Consider the following 13,054-nt stretch of genomic DNA (forward strand, 5'->3'; position numbering starts at 1 on the left):
CTCACAAAACAGACCCTACAAAATTGGAGGCTTTCTTTGACAATCTGGCCCATTACATCTTTGTTTAAAGGCTCAGGGATGCCTACAGAAAAAACATTGCTGAGTAAGTTACCAAGTAGTTATGCTTCCAGTTGTTAGTCCCTAGAGGTGCTATGCTATGGTTTCTAGATTATTTCTCAATCTCATGCAACAATAGAGTAACCTAGACTAGATGTGAAGGAGACCTGCATTATGTTCTTCAGAGGTAATCAGAAGAAATAGAAATGAGAAGTTTAAATACAGGTGTGCTGGAAAATAGTGTTCTAGTTAATATTTGTGTCCAAAGCATGGACTCTATAAAATAATGTTGCTATCATACATTATTCTTAAATGTATTGCCAGTACAACTGATGTAATTACAGACACACACTTTCTGGGAAGCTCCTACATTTTAAAAACATCATTTTTGTTGTTGTTTTTTGTTCCACTCTGAGGTGAGAGGTCATCCATTTAATGTGGAAAAAATGGGCCTAACTTTCAATGGAAAAAATACTGTTTATCCATCAGCCTGCTATTTACCAAGGAAATATTTGCCATTATAGAAGATCACAGGGCAGAACTGTACATATACTGTTGCTTTCACTATCTGTGAAAGATCAAAGTATTGTGTGTTTTTATTTTATTTATTTCTCAGTTTGGACTGACACCATTGTGGTATAGTATTGGAAAAAATATTTCTCTTGTTTTCTGTAACATACAACTTGACTAGACCTCTCCTTGTATTATTTGGTGAACCACCTTTTATTCAATATTTTCTTGTAGTTCCTTGGTTTCCTTGGTCCAATTTTTCCACTAGGATTGAGAAGTGTGACAAGTGTGCTGTACAATTTTCCAGTATCTGATTTGTGCTAAAGTAACACTGGCAATATATTCTGTTTAGGGGTTGAGTTTAGTTTCTTTTTAGGTAAGCTTATTTTGAAGCACTTTAAATATAACTTGGATATATAATAGCCTCTGAAAATGCAAATAAATCAGAAGCATCACTGTTCTAATCCTCTTGCTCCTAGAAATTGTAGCTCCCCTGTTTTCATTTAGAGACTGAAAACAGCCCCTTATTGCCACCACTAAAATATAAAAAGATGTGTTCCAAAGTACTGAAACTGTTATCCCTTCTTTCATTCCTCGCTGCTAGGACATTGTAGTGCATAGCTCAAGCATTACTAGCTTATGCATTTATTTTTTCTAGAAACTATTGCTATCCTTGATAGCAATAGCTTATCTTTCCAAATCGAAGACCGTAGGTTGTATTTAAAAACCTAGACACTTATGAAAGATAGCTGGCACCACCTAGCTGCAATGCTCTTAAGATAAAAGTATTCTGATCTCATAGCCCAAAGTGTATTCTGGGACATAGTACAGGAACACAGTTTAAATATAACAATGTTGGCACATGAGCAATCCTCTGAAAGTACTAATGGGCTATATTGCATTAATTTCAGTTCTGTGTTGGTGGCTTTTTAAATTTGTTAGACTTAAGATAGAAACATGGAAAAACTACCAGCTGGATGTTTTGCCTCAAGGCAAAGCAATACCTCATTTCAGTATAAATATCATTTCCTTCATAAGCCATTGTTCATACCTGCATGCCACAAATACTCCATAATCCCAATTTTTCTTGGTATAAGCAGGAACCATGAGTGTAATCAACATATTTTGAGGGAAATCTCCTAAATCTTCTGAAAAGCTAGGGTAGCATAGTATTCTTGAATTTCAGATAAATATTTAGACGCTTTACAGTTTTGTGTCTAAATATGACTCTGAAATGTAAACTTCATAGTAATGCTTTTGAACTGCTTAATCAGTTGCCATTGATTTGTGTTGCAATAAATTTTAAATATTTTGTTTGAATAATCAATATTAATATACCAATGTATTATGTGTAAAAAACCTTTCCCCATCATACCTATGAGATGGGGTGCAATAAAAGCTTTTATCTGATTATTTTGACTATTAAATACAGACTGTTTTTCTTTGGTCAAATAAATTGAGTCATGTTCCTAGTTCCTTTCTGACTCCATACACAAGATAGGTATGCACTGGTGATAACAGCATTAGTGAAAGAATGCAAGGTTATAATGCTTGTTTTATTAGGATGAAAAATTTGTATTAGGGTGAATAGAAGGTCAGGCGCAGAAACCTTGCAATATTACATGAGTAAAAATGAATCAGCGCAACTTGGCCAAAACCTTACACATTCTCTGGGGCTGCTGTGGAGTCAGAAACTTGATGATGCTTTGTGAAATTAAAAGTAGAAATGGGAGTATACTTATTAATGTTTGGCACATGTGAATATGCCTTCGAGAGCACCTAACCCATGCACACAAATACCCAATGGGCATATACAAATAGTTGATTTAGTGTGTGGCCTAACTTTCAAAGTTTAGGCCCTACTAACTTTAAGTACCAGGGGCCTGATATTTAAATTACCAACATCTCTCACTGAAAATCAAGTGGTGAAGTTGAGTGTGTGGATGGGGCAGGGAGAAGCATACATAGAGATCAAAATCCTCAATATTTTTACAGCAGGTGAAATTGATATTAGGCTGGATGGTCTATTATTGTATGTATTATGTGACTGCACCCTTTGTTCCCTGTTCTTCTGGAATGATAGACAAAGGGGGGCCATATTTTCAGTTGGTGTAAATCCATGTAGCACCACTGAAGTCAGTGTAGCTAAATCAGATGATGATCTGGCCCATGTGTAAACAGCTTTCAGTGGAAAACTCCCATGCTGCTTCCTCCATCTTGCTCAGCTTAAACAGATTTCCATTTTGCCTTGTCTGATCTTTGCTTTTCTTTCTTTTTTTGTCCTAACCTGAGTGTCTTACAAGAAAGTGTATCCTCAGTCCTTCAATAATCTTTTGCATGGTTGACTTCGTGTTTTCTTGGCTCAGATTTGTTTGTACTTCCTCTTTCTGACAACTTTAGGTCCTTCCTATCTCTTCTTGTAAATCAAGTCATGCTGTTTTTCAGCTGAACTAATACTGCACCAAGGTTTGCCATTGATATGAGTGTACAGCTCCTATTGCGTTTAAGGGCAAATGCTGTAATGCTTTTGAGGGCATAATGTGCTATTCAAGGATGCTCTCCTTTCCTGCCTTGGCTTCTGGCTCACATAAGACTACACAGAGTAAGAAAGTTATCATGCCCATACTCTTGTGTTGGGTCCTCTTTTATGGCAGACCTCCAAGAAATATGCTTTGAAGGATATTTTCCTTGTCTTGTCTTTTGGCCTTTGCTCTGTATGATATGCATATTTCTACAGAGTCATATTATAGATATCTTTTTCTTCTGCATTGTCCCTCAAAAGTCAATTATAGCCATCCTCTTCAATTGGCTTAACTTGCTCTGAATTAAAACATTGTTTATAACCGATACCCCTTGCATAGGTTATATAGATAATCATCATTTGCAGTTAGTTCATTTGTCACAAAGCTAGCCTCCCTTTTTCCTCTCCAGTCATGGTTGAAAACTTGATTGTTATCTCACAGATCATCACTTTGCATTTTATATACCATTAATGGAAAAGCTCCTATTAACTTCTATATACAGATGGATAAATACTGAGAGATAATTTTGAATCTCAAACACTCATAGTTGGCAGCTCATAAATGAGCTACAGACCAAGAATATCATTCTGAAAAATGTCCCCACGCGGCTCCCTCCCCAGCCGCCGCCTGGCAGAGGCTCCACAGCACAGGCCCGCTGCAGCACAGCTGCTCTGAGGGACTGTCCAGTTTGGCCTATGTACATGGCAGAGGGGCGTTGCTGGCACATGATGGCTTGCGTAGCACTGGTGGACGTGCAGCTCAGGATTAAACAAAAACTGTGAATGGCTAGCCAACTACAAAAGCAGTTTCTCCTCCCTTGGTGTTCACACCTCAACTGCTAGTACTATCCTCCCTGATTAAACTAACCTCGTTATCTCCAGAATGATTCTGGCCTGCATATTTATACCTGTCTCTGGAAATTTCTATTACATGCGTCTGATGAAGTGGGTATTCACCCACGAAAGCTCATGCTCCAATATATCTGTTAGTCTATAAGGTGCCACAGGACTCTTTGCTTCATTCTGGGGGAAAAAAATCAGTAATTAAAAAATCGGAGACCCCCCCCCCCCCCCCCCCGCAGAGAAATGGCTAACATGAAGAAGCAAATTTTACTGAGCTGTCCAAGCTTATTTAAATGAGCAGGAGTAGGCTCCTGTCTAGAAATACCATGAAAAAAAGAAAATGATCATAGTATTTCTAGTCCTTCCTGATATAAATGAGATCTACAATAGTTTAATTTACTGATTTTTTTATTTTATTTTATTTTTTTTTAAATCATTGCTACTGATATTTTGGTATTGACACTTTTGGTCAAAACCACAGATAAAGAAACAATCACTTTTTAAAGTTTACGACACTCTCCCTAACCTTAGAAAAGATTTTATTCGTGTGTTTGAGATTCATATTGGTTCCATTCTAGTTGGAAAACTTCACCTGTCATTGGAGTCTAATTACAAAGGCCTTTATGGAACAAAAATAAATATAGACTGAAAATAGAAATTTTCAACAGCAATTTTTCATTCAAAAGGGCTTTCATTAACACAGTTGGAGCTTATATGAGAAATAGTCCTCAGAACTGGGAAATGTAGGATAAATTGTATTATATTTATAAACTTCAAACTACACATTTAAGCAATAATTACCAGCAGCTAACAATTGGTTGGCTCCTTAATGACCCAAAGAAAAGAACTGATTTTTGTCTTGTGTTGATAAATCTGTCATTTACTAGTGGTTAGCAACTAATTTTCGGACATTCTGAATGCAGGACATATTCCATTAAGTTCATAAATTCATTAAGATTCCTGTGCACCAGATGGCATAGTACCGGAATGTTTGAAGCACTCAGTAATTAAAGCTGTTAAACAAGTAATAGCCTAACTGTACATTTGACAGTTTTGTTATATATTAAAGTTTAGAGTGCTGCAAAATGCTGGTAAAATAGCACATCCAAGTCTGAACATCTTGGATTTAGAGACATTCAGATGGATTTGATCATGACTGTGACAAATGTATATAGTGCATGAATGCAATGGTTTTTTTTTCCCCTTATTTTGAAGGGCAGAGGCCGTAACTCCATTTCCGATAACTATTAAAGCACCAGCAGGAAGATTTATTATGTATGCTAGAATTGATATTTTGTACTCGGTAACATCACAGAAATGTTCCTTTATAGGCAAAGTATTGAAAACTTGCTCTTGTTTCCTTCTGAAGTTCAGTCTCTGGTAGAATTAGAGGTGCAAATACTTTCAGCTTCACAGCAGTAAGAAGCCGCAAACCATCATCCCCAGGACTCGAGCCTATCATCAAAAGGAGAACATCTACTAGGCTAAGGGAGCAGTTGTGCAGTTAGAGCCCAAACTTGCACCAAAAGGAAATACTGTCATTGACTTCAGCGTGTTGGATTGGGCCTTTAGGTCACAATCCTGTTACTATGGAAATGAAGGGAAATGATGTCATTCAAATCAGTGGAAGCAGTCCTCAGTAGGAACTATAGCTGGAATTGTATAGGTACATCTTTCCCCAAAGTTTCTGGAGAGTATAGCACTCCCTTCTAAGCCATGCCAGCTCAGCTGGATAGTACATGTGGATCAGAAGCAATTGTGGCCATAGTCCCATCCCCTTCCCACCTTTCTTTGCTGTTTTTCAGTCAGCCAGCAGGGGCAGCAGTGTTAGCCCAGGAGTAAAAGGATGATTGTGCCTAGCCTCTTCTAGTTGTGATGCAGAGGAGCAAAGGAGCTTCCTCATATTCTCTCACTACAGTGAGTGACTGAGTACAATCTGACCTTAGCCTTACAGCTGGCCCATTAGCTGACTTTTTATTTATTTATTTTTTTGTCTTAACACTTGCTAATGTGAAACCCTTCAGTACATTATCCCTGATTTTAGCAGCTAATTTAAACATTTTTCTGTTTTGCTTTATGGAGAAGGACACTTGCTGAATTAAGGCCATGGTTACTGCAAAGTAATCTTAAATCCCTAGTACCAAAGCCAGGTTGACTTTGACATAATAAGGTATAGAACTCATTTTGTTTAGTAAAGGGAAGCTTATAGTTCTTGATTTCTCTCCCACACACAAACACAATGAACTGCAAGATTAGTATTTTTTTCTAATAGCGTTCAAAATGAGCTAGGTGCTACATAAATAGGATAGTACAGTATGTATCCCAGAGATCTTGTACTCTAAAAATGAAGTGCACCCATTTACATCAAGTTTAAGTTTTGTCCTTTTAGCTTTGTTTTTTTTTTGTTTCTGTCTGGAAGTTTTCTTGAACAGTCCCTCACACCTAATGATGACTGGAGACAATAAACAAATTCACAAAACCACCTCCCTTGCCTCAATAACTTTTTTTTTTCTTTCTGAATTTAGCTATTAAATTACAACTTTAGATTCTCTCACTGCTTAATGGGTGAAAATAACAAAGACCTGGACTTACTATGCCACAATGCCAATCATAAATAACATCAGCAATATTAGCCCTTTAGACTACAATTTGGCAAGTCAGTTAATTGACTGCCTATTGTTTGTCCACAGTCAAATATTTTTCTAATATTCCTGCACAAATAATCTGATGTAGCCAGCAGCCTAAATTTTTTGACTGCATCATGGTGCCATTCCCTCTTTTTTTTTTTTTTTAAGAACTTTATTTCATTGTCACATTTTTCTGAGTTAAAATAACTCAGTTAATTGGTGTAGTTTTTTGTTGTTTTTTATTTTGTAATTTGACATAAGTATCTAAGGCTAAGCCTATTGGAGACCATAAAAAAAAAGACTTTTTGTTACTGTTACTATTCTATTAAAAAAATTATTGGTCAGACCTACCTTAGACCCCTTGTCCTGACAGATGTGGGCTCAAGAAATTGAGTCACTTCATTTTCCCAGATCACTGGGGGTTTTTAATCATTGAAATTAATTTAAGCCAAGGAAAACTGATCTGTCTAAAGCTGAAGCATAAAACTCACATGTATTAATATCTATTTGTATGACTGAACTTCTTAGCCATAGTAAAAATAAAAAGGCATAATACAGGAAACATATGTAATGAAAATGTGTTGGGTTCAGGGGCTTAGTTTAGCATTTGGACAGCAGCCAGAACATTTAATATAGGAACAAAGTTCAGATACAATTCCTTTTGGATAATTGCATTCAGGGAATGGGGAAGGGGAAACCCCACAACTTAAGTTTTGTCTCTTCATTTAGAATGTATTTCAATGGAAACTTTCCACCGAACTCTACTTCTGAATAATATTTTGTATTGACAATGGACAATAAACAGCTCAAAATGTATTTTATTAGAATACACAATTTAAATTTGTTTTTTAATTAATGCCTTACTGTTTGCATGAATTTAGTCATTCCAAATACATGCAGAACTCTTGGGGAATGTGTTCTGAAAACACATGTAACATAGTTCCAATAATATTTACGCGACAAGTTACTGTTTGCTCTCTTCTATTTTAATCTAGAGTTAATATGGAAATCATACTTGTCTTTTAAACTGTGTTCAGGTGTGTGTGTGTTTATATGTATTTTCTTTTTATGCGCGACAGTAACTCCAAGGAGATGCAGCAAACAAAAAATAGGAAATGATAGTTATCAGAAGGTATTCTGATACTATTCACAGTGGTATTTCTCCTACCCTGTGACAGATTAGGTACTTTCATCTCTGTGTGTTCTTACTAGGAAACAGGAAAAAGGGGCTAGAGAATAAGACTGAGAATATATTATTGCCCTTATACAAATCCATGGTACGCCCACATCTCAAATACGGTGTACAGATGTGGTCTCACCTCAAAAAAGATATACTGGCACTAGAAAAGGTTCAGAAAAGGGCAACTAAAATGATTAGGGGTTTGGAGAGGGTCCCATATGAGGAAAGATTAAAGAGGCTAGGACTCTTCAGCTTGGAAAAGAGGAGACTAAGGGGGGATATGATAGAGGTATATAAAATCATGAGTGATGTGGAGAAAGTGGATAAGGAAAAGTTATTTACTTATTCCCATAATACAAGAACTAGGGGTCACCAAATGAAATTAATAGGCAGCAGGTTTAAAACAAATAAAAGGAAGTTCTTCATGCAGCGCACAGTCAACTTGTGGAACTCCTTACCTGAGGATGTTGTGAAGGCTAGGACTATAACAGAGTTTAAAAGAGAACTGGATAAATTCATGGTGGTTAAGTCCATAAATGGCTATTAGCCAGGATGGGTAAGGAATGATGTCCCTAGCCTCTGTTTGTCAGAGGATGGAGATGGATGGCAGGAGAGAGATCACTTGATCATTGCCTGTTAGGTTCACTCTCTCTGGGGCACCTGGCATTGGCCACTGTCGGTAGAGAGATATTGGGCTAGATGGACCTTTGGTCTGACCCGGTACGGCCGTTCTTATGAAATTATGGGAAAACATAGTTTGGCCCAAATTGTCTCCCAACTTTAGATCTCCTGACCTGACAGGATCCTCCACAGTCCACACATGGAACAGAAGCTGGGTCACGTTTGTTGTATCACCTCCCACATCTAACCTTGGACTAGTGCAGATCCTGGGATATACCAGGCTTGGTGACAGATCCCACAGGTTTTTTCACAGTGGAGGGGGAACAGTCAACATAGATGATAGGCCACAGACAAGGTTCAGAGGCTCCATATGGATAGACTTAAAGTTCAGATTTGCTTTATGTATGAAACAATCCCATGCTTGCTATTTTCCATTCTCTTCATGTTGAGTCCTTCCTCTTCTCAGCCTAACCAGATCCTTCTCCCTGCACATATTCTCGTCATCCTCTGGTCACCACCACTTTCTTTCTGGTTCACAAGGGGCTTGGGTTCTGTCCCATCTTTTTCATCAATCCTAAACAGCTTAAATTTTCTATTTCCCCACATAAGTCCGTTTTTCTTTTAGGATATTCATCAGGGTACCATGTGGCACTATCTTTGCTGTACTTTGATTCTCCACTGTCTTCAATTCTTCTAGAGCTACCTAGGATAGCAATTATTACACCCCAGAATGTGCTAAACCTCTGTAATGGGGCTTAACCCCCATCACCTGAAAGGCTAGTGAACCCATTAGTCATGCTTTGAACCTGGAAAGGTGAATAGCTAATTAGGCCCTGGCAAGAGGGTGTGGAGCTAAACCATGATAAGTAGACTGAAGGAACTCAAGGAAGAGACAGGTCTCTCTGGCTGGGAGATGCCCAGGGTTATGGTACACAGACACAGATCTTGGGAGACAGTCCTCGTTTACAGACAGCAACCTGAAGCAAAAACTTCCCAGCAACCATAGAACAAAAACACTAACCCGGGAACCTATCCTTGCAACAAAGCCCAATGCCAACTCTGTCTACATATCTATTCAAGTGACACCATCATAGGACCTAATCACATCAGCCACGCCATCAGGGGCTTATTCACCTGCACATCTACCAATGTGATATGCCATGATATGTGCCAGCAATGCCCCTCTGCCATGTACATTGGCCAAACCAGAAAGTCTCTATGCAAAAGAATAAATGGACACAAATCTGACATCAGGAATCCTAACATTCAAAAACCAGTAGGAGAACACTTCAACCTCTCTGGTCACTCAGTAACAGACTTAAAGGTGGCAATTTTAGTCTCTAAGGTGCCACAAGTACTCCTGTTCTTTTTACTGATAATGAATCAGGCAGCATAGATTCATTCATGAGATAGGGTTTGTAAGTAGAGAAGACTTTGGTATCCCAGGAGGGCAGAAGAAACATTGTTTCATTTGAATTTCTTTCAGACCCTGATAGGGGGTCTGAATTTACGTGACTTGGCCAAAGAGCTGAGCTATAGAAGACCTGGAGCCAGAAGCAGGTGGCCTGCAGAGGGTGTTGGAGCCAAAGATACTAGCAATGTCCCACATTGATGCCAGGGGGTGCCCCAAGGATGAGTGAGCCCTGCCATAGCACTTTATGGAAAGGATTGTGCTTTTACCTGTCTGAATAATAGAAAGCCTAAATTCAACATAACATGATGCAAATAGGTGATGTATTGATTTACACTGACTTTTTGTATATGAGCATCTAAATGGCAGAAGTGAATGTTTAGGGGGTTTGCACTTTGATAAAATATAACACTGTTTCTGAAAAGGAAAATCACGTTTCAATAATCTACTAGAATTCTTTGAATGTGTCAGCAAAGTAGAAGATAAAGAAAACTCCAACAGGCCTTTCACAGCCCTGAAGCTATTATAGAAACTAGATAGTGATAGGCAAAGTACTGGCATGGATCAAAAGCTGGTTAAGAGACTGAAAAGCAAAGACAAGGAATAAAAGGTCAACTTTTTTATTGTAGCAGCTGATTAACAGTAAGGTGCCTCCAGGGTCCATATTAAGTCCTGTGTTTAATCTTAAATGAGAGATTGTGAAAATATTGAGATTGTTTTAAGTTTTCCTCTGAAAAGAAAAACAAAAGGGGTCTATATAAAACAATGAATGTTCTAAGGTAAGGAGAATGGAAGCTTCTGTTCCCTCTTGAAACACAAGAACAAAGGGACACTCAATGAAATTGAAAGATGTCAGATTCAGAACTGGAAGCAGGAAATACTTTCTCCCTCAACATGAATTATACAGTATAATTCACTGCCACAGGATGTTAAAACCAAGAATTTAACCAGATTAAAAAGTTTGGAACTGAATATGGATAACAGGAATGTCCACAGTTTGAGTAGTTAATACTAAGAAGTCTAGAAGCAATATAAAATCTCATTCTTCATGGTTTAAAACAATCTCTATTAGGGATTAGGATGAAAACTTCTGGGCGAGGGGGCGGGGAGCAGATTATCCCACGTCTGTCTACTGTAAGGTTTCTTGCACCATCTTCTCATCTATGAGATTGTGAACAATGGTCAGTTTGGCATAGATTACAATATTTATTAAGACTATATAAATGGTTCTTATAGGAGGCCAGTTGGGTTTTAAAGTGCCGGAGGTGGTTATACTTCTGTGAATCAATCCAAGATTTAAAAAGAGAGAGGTTTGAGATTTGAATTCTGTATCTGTTTTTTTGTGTTTTTTTGTTTTTGTTTTAGTCCAATCTTCATATTTAAAAAAAAAGGTACATTTATATTCAGTTTATGAGTCATAAAGTTCACCTGCAAGGCTGCTAGTTTGACTGAACTCCCCTAACACACTTGGTAACTTAATGACTACAACTCTCAGGTTTTCATTAAGAGCAGGAGGGCATGAAGCATAATCAACAGAGGAGCACATCAAACAAGAATCTTGTACTGTCAGAAAGAGGAAGGTGAAACTAGAGAATTTTCATGGTACAAAAAGTGGGTGTGTGTGACATTAAGTCAGAAAAGGTTTAGCAATTAGCAGGCTAAATTACCTAAATTGAACGTTTTAAAGACGTATTTTAAAAGTATGTAAATGGCAATTAGGGCCCGTCCCTATACATAGCTAACAAAGCCAGGTTAGATAGATTACAGCTTTGAAATGTAAACTTGTATTGTTAGAGAATTAGAAGATGATTGTATTTGTCTGAGTTTTGTTAACATCTAACAAGATATAGGTAATGTAACCAGATTAGCTTGTAGATGCTAAACTTCGGTTCCTGTCTGTTACTGTATTCTATTGATTCAGAGATCAAAAGGGAATATTAGCAATTAGATGGAAACCTATGGTGTAATGAGAACAAGGAGTACTTGTGGCACCTTAGAGGCTAACAAATTTATTTGGGCATAAGCTTTCGTGGACTAAAACCCACTTCATCGGATGCACGCAGTGGAACATACAGTTGGGTGAGCCAGTATAAAATAGTCTTACAGTAGGTGACAGACTCAGAATGTTAACCCTAGTCCTTAAATTCAAAAGGTCACTTTTCTCCCCTGTGCCCTCGCAAATGGAAGCACAGTATCTGAGAGATGGCATTTTCAAGTGATAACATAGCAAGCGATGTCAGTCTCTCATTGTCCATTACCTTATCTCTACCTGGATAACCAATGAGAGGAGTTGAGTTTGTCTTCAAGGAAACTCATAAAGTGATGGTATCTTCAAATCCGTTGTCTCTGTAGGCCACAATGAAATCAAGGCAGCTTCTCAACATAGTAGTAGTGTGCAGTGTCCATTGACTGAGTTTGTAATGCCTTGCTTACAGTGCTTACTTGGAACAGGATACCACGACAAACCACAACTGAGACCAGAAATTTGAAGTCAGTGATCTGGTTTTCCAGACTTTGCACCTCATGTTAGATTCTGGCCCCTGCTTTATTCGACTGCACCAGTTCCATCATGGCGTCGTAAATCTCAGTTGGTACCTCACTAGTCTTATGCTATAAATGCAGCTCTCCTGATGAGTATCACTTAGCAGCTTCACAGTCACATTTGTAACATTTTGTATGAAGATATTCCACCTGATGATGCTGAAAGGAGGACATATATCCTTTGCAGTACTCCGATGAGAGATTCTGAATCTAAAGAAGATGATGCTCCATTTGACACAACCAAGCAGAGGGAATGGCAGTGACAAGGCATGAAAAAAGCTCTTGGATTCATTGCCTTGTCCCTTGCCTGGACTCCACTATTTCTTCCCTTCCTGTTAGTGCCATTGTCATAGCCTTGGCCACAGCAATCTTGAAGTAGTGGTTATTCTCATTCAAAACTTTCATAAATAGTTCGGTTGGGTGTTTTCTAGTAGTCATCCACAGACCAGAAATGAAGTGTTCCTTTACTTGGACACAGTCATCCTCCTCACCAAAACTTATTGTAAATGACGACATCTTTTCACTGTGACTAATGTTGGGAGAGAAGTCCATTATTACGGCATAGTACTTTGCTTTGCTGAGCCACAACAATATGTTGTTAAGCACCTTCCTTGTCATTAGGTCAATCAATTCATTTTGAATTGTTTTGCTGAAGTAATGGTCCATAGCTTCTTTTGAACTATTTGACATAGGTGCTCACACATGACAAAGTAATATTTCCCAAGGAACTCTAGCAAACCGAG

Source organism: Mauremys reevesii, linkage group 2, assembly GCF_016161935.1.
Source record: "Mauremys reevesii isolate NIE-2019 linkage group 2, ASM1616193v1, whole genome shotgun sequence".
NCBI lineage: Eukaryota > Metazoa > Chordata > Testudines > Geoemydidae > Mauremys > Mauremys reevesii.